Below are 7350 nucleotides of genomic sequence, written 5' to 3'. Positions count from 1 at the left end.
GATTATATACTCATAGAGGCAAAGTTAAAAATTCATCGTTATTAATGATAAATATTATCTGAATTCTTTTTCTCCTCTTTTTCTTAAACTTGACATTTTGACACTGAATTGAAATAGGTAGTTGTAAATTCTGCAGGAACCATACACAAAATTTCTTTTGAGCAACAGCACTCTCCCTGTGATATATATTTTCTACAGATGATTTACAGGTTACAGACATGCTGTGACCTTTCTCTCCCAATTGCAAACAGATTAAGGAGAGCTGATTAACCCAGACTAAAAACACTGTGTCGTTTTTTCTTATGGGGGGTCTTTGACAAAGCCCTCCTTTCTGAGTCCTCCCACTTCATTCGCTTGCAAATCATTGTGTCCAGAGAGGTCTTCAGTCCCCCAAGCCCAAACCTGGCGCCCTGCAGCGCCATCAGCGGCAGTATCTTCCTATTTGAGGGACGTTTCTTATTAATCAGAAACGCTGAATGGAAACCAATCAGATAGAGAGTTCCTTTGGCTTCAGCTTCCTGCCTGTCTGAGTTAAAAGTGATGCTCGAAGAGAAAGCCACACTGAGATGCATGAAGATTCAGCTGTGAAGATACTATAAAAAGAGAAGAGAAGGACCGAGACAGAAGCAACAACGGAATTGTTAGTGCGGAGTAGGGCTAAACTCAGTTCCATTGTTAAGCAAGGTAAGTGTTATTTACTTTGCTTGACAATGTAAGCTATTCAGTTTTTGCTTTCTTATAACGAAGTAGTACAAATATTGCTTTTCTCCTGGTTGCTATATTTTGCTCTCTCTCTCTCTCTCAACACTTGGAAGCACATAAGAATACATTTTAGTAGTATTTGAATAAAATGTTTACATGCTCAGTGACAAAACTTGCAACATTTGCTTCTTATTTTACTTTTACAAAGCTGATACCTACTCAAGCTCTTTTTATAGTCCTCGTATTTGCATATGGAATATTGTTGTAAAAATAAAACTAAACTTAAAATTGTATCAGTTGATCGTGGTGGCTTTCAATTACTCACATATTTATGTGTTCATGTATATGATTATTATATTAATTTGAAATGGACTCCTGGTCTTCTCATAACTTTTGTTTAAATCATTTGAGTCAAAACTGTCAAAAATAAGGGCATCTTTATTCATAATTGAATAAGAAATGCTTTCTTTATTTTCAATATTATCAATGAAACAATGTATGAATAGTAAAAATGCCACAGATGCATATTGGATGTCAGGATTAAGGTGATCACTTTACCTGGTAAAAGAGGTTTCTTCACATATTTGTGACTCTCACTGAGGTCAACACTTTGAATGTATATATCTGTTAGCTATAATTGTTTTCCATTATTGTAGGCAAATATATCTTCATGTCATGACGACTAGATGAAAGCCACAAGAAAGGGAGAGTGTTTCTAAGGCAAAATTGGCATTGAAAAAAATTGGAGTGATGTGGGAAATACATTGATTTGGTGGATAATTGTTTTATTGTGTTTTCCATCGCATGCTCAAGATGACCATTCACACCAAATAAATTTGTGCAGGTATGCTTGTCTCAATAAAGGCTTGGATTTTAGCTATAAAGTCATCAAAATTCTTTAGTATTGACAGTTAGAGATTGTTACCAGGGTGAAATTCTCATAATCTGTTTTAAATAACAAAGGTGTCATAAAAAGAAAGTTATTAACTGTAGTAGATAAGTTTACATTTATTTGTATCATCAACTTTTGATGAAGATACAATGGACTACAGATCTGAGGAGAAATTGGTGGTCTTCTCCGGAGATGTGTTGTCATTTTATATTTTGTATTATAGATATATGAGATTCCTAATAGTGATTTTTTCACAAGGTTTCTAAATCTTTGTAGCATGAAGAATGAATAATTTTGTGACATCAAAAAAAGTGGTAACTTTTGCAAGACAGAAGGGAATAGTTCTTCATCTCTCTTTGCTTTATCTATGAATTTAGAAGAATTGCCCATCTTCAGGCACAGTCGTTAAGAATGACTTTGATTATTCAAGATTCTCAATTTTGTAAAAAACCTTCTCCTACATTCTGCAGAAGATGAATCTTATTTTTCACATTCAAACACTACATCATTGTCTAGGCAATGCTATGTCAATTGTGAAATACATTTTTGCAACTATAAAACTGGCTAGTCCAGGTTTGAAACATAGATCTTTTGAAAGATAAGGAAAATGAAATAACATGCTATTACAGCACATAGCACCAAAGAACTTGAACATAACATAAATAGCATGTGTTTGTAGTCTTGTCACCATATATGTTATGGGTTTGACTGAAGTTTTTCCAAATGAGGAGTAGACAAATAATTATATGCACTTAATAGATATATGTTTACATGTTGAAATACCTTCATCTCTATACGTGTTTTGAAAAATGAAAAAGAAAGTAAGATAAGTACATACTAGGAGCAAATCCAATTCTGGAAATAAATAGAAAAAATGCTTTAGAGAAAGCAGAGAGTAGTATGAATTTAAGAGTAATTCACTGAAGTTAGACAGATTTGGTAGTACTAATAAAAACAATAGTCCTGTCAGATAATAATTTTTCTAGGATAAAAAATACTATTTTTCTTTTATTACAGTATTTGAAAGTTTAAAAATCTTTGAAATGGTTTGCATAATTATGCTACTGTTATTGCATTCATTGCATAAAGGAAATAAAAATGTCTCATACCATTGCCTGTGTGTCAGAAAAGTACTATATCAAAGCTGATCTTGAAATTATTCTTTTAAATGTTGTGTTGCTCAGCTTGATAAATCGTGTGTTGAATCAGAAGCTCATCTGAACGTCATCCTGCATGGAAGGATGTGTTCTGGTGTTTTCCTATAACCCCTATACATGCCAAGCTTAGCCAATGCTGCGTGCCTTCCATGGTACATTCACCAAGTAAGATTTTTAAAGCAAAGTTAATTAATTTTTTTTTATTCTACTGGCTTAGCTCTATTTAGGCATCAATAGTGATATGAGGCAGATGCTCCTTCCCCACGATATTTCTACAGTATATGGATGTGGTTAATAAGAATGCTGTAGAGAGTGCTTACAAATTATATAATATAAAATACGCAATTAATGTGGCAGCATATAATATGCAAGAAAGTATAGATTAAGGTGAAAGTTAATTTTTTAAAATGTGTGAATGTGTCATGAATAAACATTGGCTGTAACTTGTTCTCTATGAAAGTAAACAGTCTAGATAGATAATTATTTAATATTAATGCAGATACTTCAATATAACTTATTAGTTTGCTATATTCTTTAAGACTAATTTTGCTCACTCAAAGACACATTTAAATATGATGTACAAATAATCTCACATTAGAAAAAAATGATGTCTTAAAAAATGTCCAGTGTAATACTTTTGACTTCAAGGACACACACATACACACACACACACACACACACACACACACACACAAGTCAATAGCAATATTAACATAGAGTAATTTTGATTCATGGTGAGATTTTTTTGTAATAAAAATTCTATTTAGTTTCTTGGGTATTTTACCTTATAAATCATCTGCTTAAAGTTAAATTTTCTTAAAGAAGAAGAAAGCATGCTAAATAGAATCAAAAGGACATTGATTTAAAATGAGTCTTGTTTGTTTTTACCTGATGCTAAATTTATAAATGTGGTCATTTCTCTTATAGAACATAAAACATGTTTCCTAAGATAAAGCAATTTCTTTCTCTGTATCTTGCATACTTGTTTTCAGAAACAAGTTGTCTTTTCAAAGATATCCCAAATAACTCTCAATACCCATAACATTATCTTATTTAGGTGTTTATATAAAATTTTGGAACTTTAGAAAAGGGGTTTTAACTCTCTCTATCTCTAATTTTACACATGTGAAAGCAGAGGCTTAGAAAGAGATCAGGTTACATATCCAAGACTGTCAAGTTTTACATATATATACACACACACACACATGTGTATATATGTATATATATGCAATATTACGTGGAACCTTAAGGTATTAAGTCATGAAACTCAAATTAGAAATATAGAAAAATACATAAAGAGATGATAGGCAGATAGATAGATAATAGATAAAGACATAGATGATAGATTAGATAGATAGATAGATAGATAGATAGAGATGTATAGACTATTGAAAACAATGAATTCTGGATTGTTATAAACAATCTGAAAAGGTTTTTTTTTTTTTTTTTTCTCTCTTGTGAGTCATTTCAATTTCTCTGCCTGGAAGCACCATTATCCTCATTATTAAAATATGGTAAGGAGTATACAGTGAGAAAAATGTCTTTATAGCACTCTTATACATTTCCATAACAGCCCTACCATGTTAATGCACTTATCCCTAAATTTAGCACTAGAAAGACATGGTCTTCTAGTCACATTACAAATGCAAAGTGCCTGAACAAAAGCAGGGTCTCTGGAGCCTGACCAAGAGACTTCATATTAGCACTTCCAAGAACACCTCTCCAAACATAAAAGTCATTATAATGGATCTCATTGGCTGTGAGAGGAAAGTGGAAACATCGTGGGGTGCTGTGGTCACAGATGCTCTGTGTGTTTGTGAGTGTGTGTGTTTGTGTGTGTGTGAGAGAGATGTATTATTTATTTATATTTTAGGAAGAAAAGTAAAGACAAAAAGAAAAGAGCTGAATATTTTCTTAAAATGACATTCAAGGTTTTTCTGAGTATTTTTTTCTATCTTATTAATTTAGCAAATTATAAACCAGTTGCAGGAGAAACAAGCATTTTTGTATATCTTCCATTTCTCTTGATGAGCAAGATAATTTTTGACCTCTCTAATTGATCGATGAAACACCAGAGCATATGATGGTTTCATAAATATGGATTAAAAAGCCAACCCCTCATATCAGATTTTGAAATTGGCTCTACGATTCCGAAGAGTGTGGATGACTTCATTTTAATTTCTCCTCCAAACACTAATTCAATTTACAGTGGAAATACAGTAACTAATAGTTATTATTTAAATTTGAATATGAAAGATTTAATATGTTCATTAATGTATTGGATGTTGGTAGAAACATATATCTAACAGAATTTATATTAGAATATGCTGCACTTGACATACTTTATATATTATTAACACAGTTTCCAAAGCATAATAGACTTTTTCCTCATATTTTGTAAAAGAATATCTTTGGAAAGTCATATAAAAAAAGAAACGATATACACAGCAAGCTGTATAACGGGGGAGACAACAAATAATGCATATAACAAAGTGTAATCCAGGCAAAAGAGCAACAGTAATTCACTTCCTGGGTCAAAAGACATGATATGAAATACACTAGTTTTATAAAACTGGAAAATGAGTCTTAAAAGTTGTCTAAGGGAGTTTTCCCCGGACAATCAGCCAACTCTAAAATGTACTTGTTTTTTCTACCAAAACACGTTACTGGAGTATTATTACATAATTTCTAGAAATGTTTTAAAATATTCACATCTATATGTTATAAATGCTTCACAATATAAAGAACATATAAGAAAAATGTTTTCTTTTTAATTTTAATGGTTATTAAGCTGCAGAAGAAATGTAACAGTTTCCTGTTAAAGAAAACTTAACAGTTCAAGAAAACTTAACAGAAAGTTAACAGAAAACTTAGTTGAAATTACAGACTAACATCTATGTATCTATCTATGTATCTATCTATCTATGTATCTATCTATCATCTATGTATCTATCTAATCTATCTATCTATCATCTATATATGTATGTATCTATCATCTATGTATGTATCTATCATCTATGTATCTATCATCTATGTTTCTATCTATCATCTATGTATCTATCTATCATCTATGTGTCTATCATCTATGTATGTATCTATCATCTATCTATCATCTATGTATCTATTATCTATCTATCATCTATGTATCAATCTATGTATCTATCTATCATCTATGTATCTATCATCTATGTATCTATCTATCTATCATCTATGTATCTTCTATTTATATCTTTAAAACTTTATCTCTATATCTGCATATATGTGTTTCTTCATTCATATTTCTGTATGTCTGTATCTATAGCCATGTCTGTGTGTTTGTGTGTGTATGCATCCAGAATACATATGGAAAACAGAAAGAAAGTACAATCAATTAATTCAAAAATTGTGAACATTCAATGTTCACATAAATTAATTATCATATTTAATTATTACAATGGTGTAACAGGAGGAACTAAAGTAACTCCTTAATTAGTCAGTATTAGATATTATATTATAAACGAATGATAAAATACCATTTGAACATTTTTTTATTTTTGGAAAATCTTAAACTCAATTATAGTCCATCTAAAATGGTTGACTTGGATAATTTTTTGAATAGGAAAAATTAGAATTTTATTTTTTAGACTGTACCTAGAAATAATTATTCTTTATTGAATGTTCACAATTCTTGAACACCTCACAAAATTTATTATCATTTTACCCACATTTACAGTGGATGAGAAATATACAACATAGAAGTTAATGCTATATCAAACTGTTTATATAAAAAGTAGATAATTATCAGGAAATAACATTTTTATAATTTTACATTGGTCATGTATAATACAAAGCAAACACATTATATGGTGAAATTTTTAAATACTTATTTGGCTATTTTCCCTGAGAGTCAATAGCTCTTAAATATTTGTTGTATTACTTGGTAAATCAACAATGTGCTTGATTGTATATTTACTTTATATTAAAAATGATACTAAGTTTAAATAGTGTTGCTTTTTCTTATATGTGATATACAGTAATTTATAAAACAAAGAGAAATATTTTATTACTACTACTTCTTCTAGATTAATATCACAACTTACTAATGTTACAACTTAATAAAGTATTTACACATGTATTAAGCAGGGAGTGGAATAGGTCCAACAGTTGGAAGAAAGAAAATAGTTTTCTGCCTCCCCTAAGTTCTGCCAGTTTATCTAGATGATGTGATATATTAAATATGATTTGAATTCAGCTTTGTTCACATACTAGCATTAAATAAAATTCATATATGTATTTCTGACAATACATAATTTTCCAAAAATTAAATCATTAATGTATTATAATAATATGTACACTTGTTTATTCAAATGATATTTACCTTTTTTGTTTAGTTTAGAATTCAGATTCCTAATACAATCACTGACAATAAAGAATATTATTATACTTGCAATAAAAATATTTATCTTTATAATTGTAGTTAATTTTAGTTTAAAATATGAAGTTCTATTAAAATACAAATTGTGAATATCAATAATAAAGTGCTTTTTGAAAATATTATAGGGTTATTTCAGCATAGTAAGAAGGAGAGTTTTTATCAATAGTCTGTTCATATTTATGTAT

The 7350-nt window shown here is 30.0% G+C and overlaps 1 protein-coding gene across 1 annotated transcript in view; it reads left to right on the top strand.

Moving 5' to 3' along the window:
• Window positions 1-560: 560 nt before the first annotated feature.
• CDH9 (cadherin 9) overlaps window positions 561-7350 on the top strand; it is a 164308-nt gene continuing 157518 nt past the window's right edge. The window contains exon 1 of the mRNA XM_025388463.1: window positions 561-684. The gene's annotated coding sequence lies outside the window, so the exon portion shown is untranslated. The remainder of the gene's footprint in view (window positions 685-7350) is intronic.

This window comes from Theropithecus gelada, chromosome 6 (genome assembly GCF_003255815.1).
Source record: "Theropithecus gelada isolate Dixy chromosome 6, Tgel_1.0, whole genome shotgun sequence".
Classification (NCBI taxonomy): Eukaryota; Metazoa; Chordata; class Mammalia; order Primates; family Cercopithecidae; genus Theropithecus; species Theropithecus gelada.
The sequence above is the reverse complement of the archived record's forward strand: the minus strand, read 5'-3'. Positions and strand labels throughout refer to the sequence as shown.